Genomic DNA, 13,328 nt, shown 5'->3' on the forward strand with positions numbered 1-13,328 from the left:
ATATATCCCGGGGGAGAATTCCAATAGTGTAACTCCTTTCAAACAACCAATCTACAGTTGGACAAAATGGATACCAGGAAGTTGGAATATGAGGTGAAAGGGGAAGAAGAGGTCAAAGGAAATGGAAGCCAGACAAATTAAGAGAGGAAGGGTAAATGAATGCAGCCATAATGTTCAGTGTATATACATGAAAATGGATCGAGGAAGAAACGAGGGGATGGATGGGTTTGGAGATATGGGAAAGAATGATGAAAGGGATGACAGTGATTAAGATGCATTTCACATAAACTAATATGCTGATTTGAAACCTCTCTGTACAACTACTTAAAGATAATATAAATAGATAGATAGATAGATAAGAGGACTCACCGGTAGTGGTTGAGATGGGCTTCCTGTATGACTATCAGAAACATTTACCCAAATTCTGGACACAGTTCTCATGAGAATGGTATGTTTTTTACTTTCCAGATTTTATTATTGGCAGTGTTACTGATTACTCCCACCTTCCCCAAGTGAAACCCTACTTTACCTACAGATGAGAAAATCAAAAAGAGCTATATTTTGCCATCCAAGAGATCTAAGTGGATCTGCAGCTTCTCGTTGATGTGATCTTGGTGAACTTTCATATCTCTTCAATGAAAGTCTAAACTCAGTGTAAAGATTAAATGAGGTAAAGCATGTGAAGCTTCTAGCACACAATAGACTGACCCTGGGGGATCTGAAATGTAATTACAAATTTTATTCTTCTTGTTCCTTTCCCTCCCACAGTCACTTGGGCAAATGATTTCTTTTTTTTCATATATTTTTATTGTAATTAAAAGAAGAGTTACATTGTATTTGCCAGATAGGAGGTGCATTAATTCACATACATTGATACCCTTTCTCATGTCTTGGTCCCCATTTCCCTCCCCCCTCCATCTTGTTTTCTCCCCTTCCCTATCCAATTTCAAATAACCAAATACAAATATATCCAATATATCAGATAACAAAGTGAGATACTGTAACAATATGAGATAACCAAGAGACAGCAAAAGAGATGAGAGATAACATAGTATATTAAAGACAGCAATCACTCATTATATGGCTTTTGTCCTTTCATTTAGTGTCATATTATATGGCCTTATGTATCTAGGTTTTGCTCTATTGCAAATCTCTGCTAGAAGAGCCCAAGGTTTCTACTGGTTATGACAAATGAGGGAAACCATTGAGCCTATGTTCCTTTGAGTCTGGCTTATTTCACTTAATATGATTTTTTCGAAGTCTTTCCATTTCCTAACAAATGGGGCTATGTCATTTTTTCTGACAGCTGCATAGAATTCCATTGTGTACAAATACCACATCTTGTTGATCCACTCATCAACTGAGGGACATCTTGGTTAAATCACAAAAAGCTGAGACTATAACATAGGAAAACTTGTATTTCTGGAGAGTTATTGAAGTATATGAAAGCCATGATTAATCAGTTCCTCAGAAAAATACATTATAAAGCTATATGTGCCTCTAATGTATGCTTTTTATAAGCACCAGCATACACATACATTCATATTAATGGAAAATATGGAGAGTATGGAGAATATGAAATAAGTTATCAGCGGTTCTCTGCATGATGAGAATTCCATCCTTTTGCATAAGTAGGTTTTCTATTTTTTTTCTTCTACAGGTATGCATTACTTTTGAAATTAGAATCCAATTCCAAAACCTCTTTGTTGCATTTAAATGGCATTGCTAATTTAAATTACATTGCTAATTTAAATTCCATCTTTGGAATTTAGAACAGTTACATGCCTGACATTGTGGCACAGGAACAGCAAGCAAGTGCCCAGGCCTGGGATTTAACTTCCTGGGCCTGAGAGACTAAAGAGATGGGATCAAGGAAGAACCAGGGAAGTAAAGGGCCAAAGAAGATGTCTCTTTATTGTGTAAAGTGGGGTTGTCTGGCTGGACTTAACGATTAACCCATCAAGGCATTGTTCCTGAAAAGCACTGGGCCGGGAAGGGAATTTTTAACCTGGGGAATGGTTTTCTAGGCAGGAAATTTATGTACAAGAAATGTTCACAAAAGGCACAGGAGCAGCTAGACAGGAACTGCCACGCCTCCATTTGCTTCCCAAGTCCCTCCTTCCTCTGTCCCAATAAGAATATTCTATTTTTCAAATCAGCATGGCCATAACACTCCACACTTGCAGGCCTTTACCTGCAAGCACAAGAAAGCACATGAGCTCACATGAGCACACATTTGCCTCTCCCTGTGGTTCAGCTCCTGTTCACAACAAAAGGGCAAACTTATCAGATCCAAACACCTGCTATGGATTAAGCAGCGGGTCTTCCTTGGGAAAGCAACTGGCTCCATGAAGAAGGGAAATCCTGAGTGTAGTTCATTAGAAGTATGCAGGTTGTATTCTGTCTTGGGGTTTAGTCAAGACTAAACTCTAGAACCCAGATCACAAACTTGAAAGACTTGGGAAATGACCAGAGAGAAACAAAGTGGGCATGTAGATCATCAAAACACAGGTCATTTGAAATAAAGTGAACTGGGGAGTTTTTCAGTTTTAACCTTAGGAGAGTCTCCTTATCCCTTGAATCCTCTATTTCTTATGCAAAAAGTGAATCTGATCATACTACCTTCCATGATTTCGTGGGGGAATGAATCAGTCATGCAAGTTAGTGAGAACTCATTTAATAAGCTTGATTGTGTGTTCTGGGCTCACCACGGATGGAGGAATGGGGCGATGGAGGGTGTAATTGAGAGTGAGAGGAACACGGTGCAGGTGCATCACAGGATAGGGCTGTGCCTGACCTGAGGAAAGGCAATAAGAAGATGCCGTTTCTACAGAAAACTTGAGAGCAATGAGCAGTGTGTGTCACACCTGTAATCCCAGCTATTCAAGAATTAGAGATTGGTTGGAAGCTAGCCTAGAATGGTAGTGAGGCCTCATCTCAATGAATAAATTGGACATGGTGGCACAGCGTTGTGATCTCAGCTAGGCAGAAGGTGTAGGAAGATAGGAGGATTAGGTCTCAATCAGCCCTGGGCAAAGAAAGTAAAATTCCACCTGAAAACAAACAAACAAAAATCGGAGTAGGACTGGACTCAGGGCTCAAGTGGAATTGAAAACCATTGGGGAAAATATTGGATTAATAAATATTGAACTGTGCTGGCAATTGGAAGCAATGTCAAGGACAGAACATTCCCCTTTGCAAGAGTGATCTGCTCTACTCCAACACTGTGTCATGCCAACCAGCCATGCTGCTGTAGATTTAGCAAAACAAACTGCCAACCATCAGATTCTCATCTTTACCCCAAATGACCTGGTGCCCTTGAACTAAGGAAAGTAACCTTGACCAGCTTCTAGGGCGTTGCTCTGGGGAGCCCTCCTTCACCCTCAGTCCCGACCTCTGATGCTTTTGAATGAGAATGAAGAATAATTCATGATCAGACTCAAATTCCATCAATATCTTTAATAAGGATACCTTTTAATAGCGAGGGATGATGTCACCTGGGTGTATGTCAGAGCAAAGAAGGGGACACTGGAAACTGAATCATGCAACCTCTTTTTTGTTCAGTCTTTCTGCTAAGCTCCTCCCCAGCTTCCTAGGAACATTCTCCTCCTGGTACCTGCTTGCATTACAACAGTGATGTAAAGGAGAGGGCTGGAAATGCAGCAGGTAGAACGGAGGAACTGGACCAGGAAAGCAGAGGGACAGAGGCTTTGAAAATATTTACCTGAGTGCTTAGGGTTAGGACACAGAGAAAGCTAAAATAGAAGACTCCAGGCCAAAATGTGGGACTGTTGGAAAACTAACCTTTAAAAAATAAAGTATGAGTGCAGATACTCACCTTTAAGAAGTAAAGTGTGAAATCAGACAAACATGAATTGGTTTAGTCAGATAAATACATGAGGATTAGCAAAGATATGGAACCAATACAGATGCCCCTCAGTTGATGAGTGGATCAACAAGATGTGGTATTTATACACAGTGGAATTCTATGCGGCTGTCAGAAAGAATGGCATTGCCCCATTTGTAAGGAAATGGAAAGACTTGGAAAAAATCCTATTAAGTGAAGTAAGCCAGACTCAAAGGAACATAGGCTCCATGGTTTCCCTCATTTGTTATAATCAGTAGAAACCTTGGGCTCTACTAGCAGAGATTTACAATAGAACAAAACCTAGATACATAAGGCCATATAGTATGACACTAAATGAAAGGACCTCTAGGATATAGAAACAAAAGCCATATAATGAGTGATTGTTGTCCTTAATGTACTATGTTATCTTTCATCTCTTTTGCTGTCTCTTGGTTATTTCATATTGTTACAGTAGCTCACTTTGTTATCTGATATATTGTATATATTTGTATTTGGTTATTTGAAATTGGATAGGGAAGGCAGGAAAACAACATGACTGGCGTGGGTGGGGGAAAGGGAAATGGAGACCAAGACATAAGAAAGGGTATCAATGTATGTGAAGTAATGCACCTTCTATCTGGTGAATATAATGTAACCCTTCTATTAAGTACAATAAAAATATATGGAAAAAATAAATACATGAGGATTACTGGTGTTAGGAGAGAATCACTGTGTCCATCTCTGTCCAGAGATTCTTAACCTCTCAATGTGCCATTCATTTCTCCCATGATTGTGAAATATGAATACAGAGAAGTATTTCTTAAGGCTGTATTAGAAGAACAAAACGTTTGACTTCTGTGATAAGAAACTCAGTTAGATAGGAGGAAACAGGCTTCTCCCAAGCATGTGTAGTGCTGAGCCATGGTTCCTGCAGGAAGGAGGATGAGTTAAATGGAGAACCTGGAAGTCTGGATTGTCTTGTGAACTGTTGTTTTGAATATTGGTTCAATTAAAAACAACAACAGCATTGAGAGAACAACAACAAAAAAATACACCAGATGTGCCCTTAGGGCCACTCTTTTTTGAAGTCTGCATCAAAAGAAGTGTCCCCTTTGTTCCCAAAGGGAGGTAAGATAACAATTTCCTGTGTAGGCTGGGCCTTCCTGGAGTGGGGCAGCTATCTCTCCCTGGTCATATCCTCCTGCTGTTTCTGAAAGATAATAATCCCATGCAGCTCTGGGCCATCTCTGTGGAGTATACCAAGTTACAGATGGTTGGGCCATTTTCTATCTCACTTCTGCTCCTTCCTGGGTTGAAAATCCTCCTCAGCCTGAGGTCCTCATGACTAAGGGAAGTGTCCATTTAGAAGGGATTTAGCACTAACCATTTGGTTGGCTAGAAGATAAGATTTGAAGCTGAATTTGCATCATATGTTATATATATAATTGAGAAAGTCTGGTCAGTTGTCTTTATCACCTATCAAGAGAAAACTGCCTGATGCCATCACAATGCATCCATCTCCCCACTGGCAATGTCTGTGGCATAGGGTAGGACGCAGCTACTCACAGAAAAGCATCAATTGCCAGGAAGGTTTGATTGTGGTATGTTCTTCAGTAATAGTTGCAGTATCACAATTCGCTAGAGCCATATGAATTCATCCTTCATAGTGAAAGGCTGGACAAGGCTCACAGTGTTAACACTATATGATTAAGTACACAGACCAAGACCAGTTAGATATGCTCTGTCTCACATCTCTTACTTCCCACAACTATTCTCTTTTGTTGTATTAGAATGCCTTTCTTTCTTTCTCGTTGTATCTCTTTGCTTCCCTGGCTCCTTTCTTCCTTCCCTCCTTCCTTCTTTTCCTCTCTCTTCTTTCCTTCCATCTTTTTTCCATCTTTCTTTCCCTTTCCCTCCCCCCCCACAAGTTTAATGAGTGAACTCAGGGCCTCACGCTTGATGGGCAAGTGAACCATGTTCACTGGAGCCATTGCTCAGTCCTTTTTCTTTTAGTTTGTCAGATAAGGTCTTGTGTGTTTGTTCAAGCCAGTCTCCAGATGCCGTCCTTCCACCTCCACAATGCAAGTGCACCACCATGCTTGTTTTTGATAGTGGCTTGTTTTTTAGATCGATCTTACTAACTTTTGCCTGGCTGGCCTCAAATAATCATTTTCCTGAGTAGCTGGGATTACAGGTATATGTGCTATCATGCTTTTTAGTTGCTTGAGTATAATACTTTCCTCTGGCATCTTTTGATTTCATTGGGTCCTTGGGTAGCCTGAGATGATTTTCCCGTCTGATTGGGTTGCTCCAATAGGGGTTACAGAGTAATTTGGGGTAAAAAGAGTGAGAAAGGGTATCTGTGAAGAGGAGTGTGTCAGTGCCCTCAAGTTGTCACAATAAATCAATAAAGCTTGGTGGCTTAAAGCAGTAGAACTGTATTCTCTCACATTTCTGAAGGCCAGAAATTCACAATCAAGTTTTGAGCAGAGCAGCATTCTTTTTGAAGTCTCTCAAGAATTGCTTCTCACTTCTTCCAGCTTCTGGTGGCTCCAAGCACTGGTTGGCTGTGACTGTCTCATTCTCTCTCTGCCTCTGTGGCTATCTGGCTTCCTCCCCTGAGCCTCTCTGTTCTTTCTGTATATACTATATACATAAGGACACACTATGGGTTTCTCAGATATCATCAGATAGTCTCTTCATCTCAAGCCTAGAGAATATTAGAGCTTTCTTGTGTATTGTTGTACCCACTGTGTCCACCGGTGCTCATGGTGCCTGTTCCAGTGTTATTTGCAAAATTAAATTGTACTTAAAACTTCAAGGTGGAAAGAAAGAAGTTGTCAGCTGTTTTGTCCTCAGAATGATTGTTGAGTACTATTGACCCATCAGAAGCTTTCCATGATCTGAGAAGCACAATAATTGGTGGGAGATAAGCCCTAACTTACAGAGTTCAATCCATAGGCACTAGATTTGATATTAGAGTTATTTATTAGTTACATGCTTTCCTAGCGAACAAAGCTGGCTATGACTGAAGGATTTCAAGGGAGAGTTTGTATCTGAACATTGGTGTTCTCACTAGCTAATATGTCTCCATCTATTACCTCCTGAACATACGTTTCCCACAGAGGGTTCAAACCCAACAGATCTCAGATAGCACTGACGTTCATTCTAATGCTAACTCTTCTACTATCCCCACCCCAGCTTGAGGATGTAATTTCCAGACTTAGAGTCCTATAGGTTCTATCTAATTTCCTTTGATTACCATCTGTTGTTCTCCATCCTGTTGCTGCTTTTGTAGTTTTGACCTGAATCATCTCTTGCTAAGTATGAGTTTGCCAGTTGGCCTCCCCGCCACTGGTATTGCTCTCTCTTCCATTTATCTTCCACACTGTCATCAGGCGTTTAGCTTCAAAACTTTAAAAGAAATTGTATCAAATCAAATCAGTCGGATCATGTGATTCTCTTCCCTTAAATCTCTCCTCCTTTCAGGATCATGTCCAAATTTCATCCATTACCCTAGCTTGCAAGAGAAGTTAGTACCTCAGTTTAAAATGCACAATCTGATTACATTACTCTTACTTTAGCTGTCTGTCATTATGGATAAAGTCCAGCCTTATCTGTATGGATTACAAGTCTCTCTATAGTCTGCACTTGTGTTGATTTGTGCCATATCCACTCTTACACCCTCTGCTTTGACTCATAGTCTTATGAGCACACCCTGCTATCACATCTGCCAGGCTTTGCTCAACCAGTTCCTTTGCCTGAGATTTTCCTGCCTGCCTTTGCTTTTCTTTTATCTAGATCAGTGCTTTTCAAGGCTACCATACCAGAGTACCAACCACTTGAAGATGTTTCCATTATTTACATACTAATCCATTAAATTTAGAATGGGGCTCCCGTTTTCCTTCCTTCCTTCCTTCCTTCCTTCCTTCCTTCCTTCCTTCCTTTCCTCCCTCTCTTTCCCTTTTTCCGACTTGGGGGATTGTGCCAAGTACCCTATACATGCTAGGCAAGCCAATTGTGTTTTCTAGCAAGTGATGAGGATGCTGGTGAGCCACAATGTGAATAGCAAAGGCAAAGATAACCCTTGTTTTCCAAATGTCAGCACATTGTTATCTTGGGTGAAGTTTTGCTATCTCTCTGAAGCACAGTCCTGAAGCTTCCAGAAAGAATTCCAATAGTAGTTCACTATAACCTTTATCAAACCATGGGTAACATTTTATTAGACTATTGTTCTATGTCTTCTTCTAGATTGAGAACTTTTGTGATGTAGGGACTGTATTTTGTTCATGCTAGCATTGCAAGCCCCATCACCGTGCCTTGCATGCAGTGGCTATTCAGTGAAAGCTTGCTGAATGAGGTCATCCTTAGAAGGATGGAAAGTACACCTCCACATAGAACTTTCTCTTCAACTTTCTATTATGACTTGAACTTGTCTGATTGCAAATACCAATGACCCCAACAAAACCTGTCCTCTCAAAGTGATTCGGGTAGCTTAGAGGGATCCTTAGAAGTGCAGAGAATGAAACAAAACGATGAACCATCATTCTCTGAGAAGCAGGGTCAGAGTACTAATCAGTTCAGGAACGGGAACTTGTTGACCTTTTCTTTGGGAAGTGCTACTGGGTGACACAGCCTGAGCTATGTACTGTGCATCATTTGTGCTGGCCCTGATACTGTTTTTAAAAATTTAATCTTCTCCGGGAGTTTGACCTAGTGGTAGAGTGCTTGCCTAGCATGCACAAAGACTCAGGTTCGATTCCTCGGTACCACATACATAGAAAAAAGCCAGAAGTGGTGCTGAGGCTCAAGTGGTAGAGCTCTAGCCTTGAAAAAGCCCAAGGATAGGGCTGAGCTTAAGCCCAGTACTGGCAAAAAAAAATTGATCTCCCATTATAGGTTGGGCTCTTCTAAGTTGTTGGGCTTTAGGCCCTCAGTAGACCCAATATAGTATCACAGCAAAGAAAAAGCTCTTTCCTGGGCATGAGTTCTGAGGAGTAATGTGTGTGTGTGTGTGTGTGTGTGTGTGTGTGTGTGTGTGTGTGTGTGTGTGTGTGTGTGTGTATGTTGTGCAGACATGCATGTGCTTGTGTGAGGGGGTTGTTGAATTCTTCCTGTAAGTTTTAGGAGAGACTTCAGAGAGCTAGCAAAGGCTACCACAAAGATAGCACATTGCTGATGTTTGAAAAACAAGTATGATCTGTGCCTTTGCTTTTGAAAGTGTGTAGTTAGTGGACTGGCAGCATCCCTTGTTGGAAAGGAGTGAGATGGAAATTTTTCACTTAAGAATAACCATTCTACTCAACGAAATCACCTGCAGTTTAGGAAAAATAAAAATCAACAACATAAAATGGGAAAGGGGAGGCAGGCAGATGGGCTGAAAACGGTTCAAATGCCTGGAAGCTAAATTCATCTTCTCCCTTCTACTCCCACTAGTGGCAAGTGCTGGTGCAGTCTGGAGCAGCTGTGAGCTATGTTTCTGCTTTTGCTCCCTTGGTGAGAGCCATTCAAGCCCCCTCGCAGCTCTATGCAAACCTTGAAGTAGCAATATATGACCTTTGAATCAGGTTTGAGCTTCTTTATAAAATATGACTAACAATAACACCTCCTCACAGAGGTACTGCAAAGCCTGAACAGGAGGAGCATGCACACACAGTGCTAACATTTACTGAGCACCAAGCAAGCAATGAAAAAGAGGACCAGGGCTCCTGGTGAGAGGATGTGAAGGGTGAAGAAACAGCTCTAGGGCACATAACCTGCAAATTATGGAACAGAGTTCTAAGCTCTGCTTTCCTCATTTCTGGGCCTGTGCTCTTTTTTTCCCCCAACTAGATCCACACAGGTAAGTCTCATTCACATGGGAGCTGAGGTAGAGAGGAACAATGTCTCCCTGCTTGTCTAACCTATTATTACTCAAGAGCTCTCCTGAGAGGCACAGGAAGGGTGTGAAGAACTTCCATGATGGCTGTTAACCAAGGCCCACTCAGAGGACTCTGTCATTTGAATTTAATCTACAGAACTTCTGAAGGGGAGCAGGAGGGAGATGACTCTTGGAAGTACACTTTTTATTCTTCTTTTCTTTAAATGTGAGCTATGGCTTACCTACCAGAAATGGTTCTCCATGAAAATCAAATAAATGCTACATTTCCTCCAGATCTCTGTTTTTAGCTCATTTTGCTGTGCAGTTGTTCTGTTGCCACTTTTAACTGCCTGAATTAACTCCCACCCTGTGCTTCTGTCTTACCCCAGTCTCTTGACTGCCTCAGGAAATGCAAACTAACTTTAATATTAGTCTAAGCCAACACATAGCAAGACTAATTGGCTGCTCAAAAGAAATGACATGACACATGCTTGAACGAATGAGAAAAACATGGGGATTATCCACCTGTTTGTATTAGTCCCAGCAGGGCTTGCTTTTGGCGCACAGCATCCACAGAGAGGTGACACGCCACTCTTACAGAACTCAGTTATTATCTACCTCTGTCAAGAATGACAGCTCAGCTTATCTACTTAAAGCTAGCAACCATCACACAGGCTCGTTCTTGTGATTAACTTTGAAACCAAAACAAAATCAAGACAAGATGAAAGGAACAAAACCCCTACAAATTGCTTTCTCTCTTGAACCTTGTTCTAACGTTATTTTTATGTCCTTCTTTATTATTGTCTTACTTTCAGTAGCCATCCAAAAAATATTGAAAATAAACACTTAGCTATCATCTCCTGCTGTCTTTGGCGACTCTGAAATGGCTTGTCAGTATGATTGGTTGAGCGAGGTTTCCTGGTAGCTGGAGACAACCAAAGAGGCTGCCACTGCTTGGCATACATGTGCCAGGCACAAGCCAAGAGCTTTGTATCTTTCAGTTCATTTGACTAGAATACAACTCTATGAGTCAGAGATGTTTCGTTATGCCCATTTGACAGAAAAGAAAACATAGGCTTAGGTCATTCAACAAGTACACGGAGACCAGGAATTATAACCCATATAATCAAACAAAAGGACAACCGACATTTTTTCTTTTATTTTGTGGTCTTTTCATTTTCCTCCCTTCCTCCCTCTCCCTCCCCCTTTTTCCTCTCTTTCTCTTTGTCTCTTTTCCTTCCTTCCTTCCTTCCTTCCTTCCTTCCTTCCTTCCTTCCTTCCTTCCTTTCTTCCTTCCTTCCTTCCTTTGTTCTGTGCTAGTCCTGGGGCTTAAGCTCTGGGTTTTGGGTGCTGTCCCTGAGCTTCTTTTTTTGCTCAAGACTAGCACACTGCTTTTAGTTCAAGACTACCACTTGAACCACAGTACCACTTCTGTGTGTGTGTGTGTGTGTGTGTGTGTGTGTGTGTGTGTGTGTGTGTGTGTAATTGCCCAGGCTGGCTTCAAACTGCAATCCTCCAATCTCAGCCTCTGGAATAGCTAGGATTACTGACACCTTGCTCAGCATTTAAGAAGCATTTATCACCTTCCAGGAACTCCTCTACAAACCCTCCAGGCATTTACTCCTGTAAGCTCTACAGAAGCTCTAAGAGGTAGGAACCATGAATATTTACGTTTAACGGGAAAGGATTACACATACAGCCCAGATGTCTGTGCTCTAGGTAGGTCTAGAGCATCTTGCCTTTCTTTCCCCCTCGTGTCAAAATTAGGGTTTGAACTCAAGACCACTTATTTCTGTAGCTTTTCTGCTTAAGACTTGTCTAGTTTTACCACTTAATGCACAACTCTACCTCTGGATTTTTGCTGGTTAATTGGAGATAAGAGTCTCCTGGACTTTTCTACTTCTGCTGTTTTTTCAACTGTGATGCTTAGATCTAAGTCTCTCAAGTAGCTAAGATTATAGGCGTGAGCCATTGGGCTTAGTTTCATCTTCCTCTTCTGTGCTTTGCTTTTGCTTGGTGTGTTCAGGTCCATGAAACTCTCTTTGCCCCCACTGGTTGTGAAGGAGGTAAGGTTCTTCTGGCTGTTAGATTAGCAAATAATTACATTTAAGTACACTGTATTCGCTGGAGGAGAAGGCATTCCAGAAGTTAAACCAAAAGGGTCATTTTTTAAGAAAAAAATAGGACAATACTCAATATTTCTTTCTAAACCTTGATTCTCAGCTCTTCAGCCTGAAAATACAGTGTTGAGAGAAAATGAATCTGTACAGCCTCAAGGGCTGAAGCCTGTGACTGATCTTGCTGGAAGAAATTTAGGCTCTGAGACATAGAAGAGGCCATGTTCTGTACGGGGAGTCAGGCCAAAGAATCTCCAAGGTCATTTCCAAATGAAAAAAGAAATATATGTGAGAAGAGCAGAAACCTAAAGGCCCAGGAAGTCCACTCAACACTGGGCCAGAGGAGGGACTCTGTTGGCTGTTGCAGAATGACATTCACTCCGGTTGCTGTTAAAGGCCAGTGCCTATCAGCACTGGTTATATTTGCACAGTGGGCTAAAATTAGCTGGCTTGCTTTCCTGGCAACCAGAAAGATATAAGGCTCCCAATTTATCTAGTAGTGCTAATTTTGGCAAAACCAAAAATGGTTCTTCTGCTGTTTGTCACTGGATCGGCATTCAGTTACAATAACATCCTTTTCCTTCCTCTTCCTCTTTTCTACATTTTAGGAAATTTCAAATATAAACTCAAGTTGAGTTTGGTTCAGGACAAATACCTACAAATAAGGAAACCTATGGGATTCCTGTAAATACAAGGGTTTAGGGACTTCTCTAAATTAGAGGAACAAAAAATAAGCCTGAAATATGTTAGTGGTTTCAACTAGCATTGTAAGAGCAGTGAATTTAGAAAGGCATGGTTGGGATAGTTAGAAAAAATTGGATAAAAGTCTTGAATAAATGCACCGGCAAATGCTACCTATGATGGAAACACGCCTAGATTCAGTTTGGGCAGGGTTGTGCCAGCTGTAAATATCTTTGAAGTCCCTACAGTCTATCCTGAAAGCCATGTGAAGCTCTACATGTATGGGTTCAAGAATCAAAGGATGATGGCTTCAATTTCTGATACCTATCAGGAAATGATATCAGGATATATGGCAGGCCTTGATAACACATCCAGCCAATCCACAGACTGGAAGAGAAAGTAGAGTAATAAGAAGAAGCTAGGACGGGGCCGTGAGTTTGGCCTAGTGGTTAAAGTGCTTGCCTAGCATGCATGAAGACCCAGGTTCGATTCCTCGCTACCACATACATAGAAAAAATCCAGAAGTGATGCTGAGGCTCAAGTGGTAGAGCTCTAGCCTTGAGAAAGTCCAAGGACAGTGCTCAGGCCCTGAGCTCAAGCCCAGGACTGGCAAAAAAAAAAAAAAAAGAAGAAACTAGGCTTAGGAGTTAAACTGACCAGATTCAAGCTACATATTTTCCCTAGTTGTAGGTAGTTGAATTGAGTTTATGTTATGTAAAGAATAACCAGGAAAGCCAAAGACAGTAAAACTTGCATTGAGTGTCAGGTATCCAATGATGGCTAAATGAATATGCAGAGAAGATATAGAAGAACTATCACCTGG

Source organism: Megascapheus bottae, chromosome 15, assembly GCF_031878675.1.
Source record: "Megascapheus bottae isolate mThoBot1 chromosome 15, mThoBot2.hap1, whole genome shotgun sequence".
NCBI classification, from domain to species: domain Eukaryota; kingdom Metazoa; phylum Chordata; class Mammalia; order Rodentia; family Geomyidae; genus Megascapheus; species Megascapheus bottae.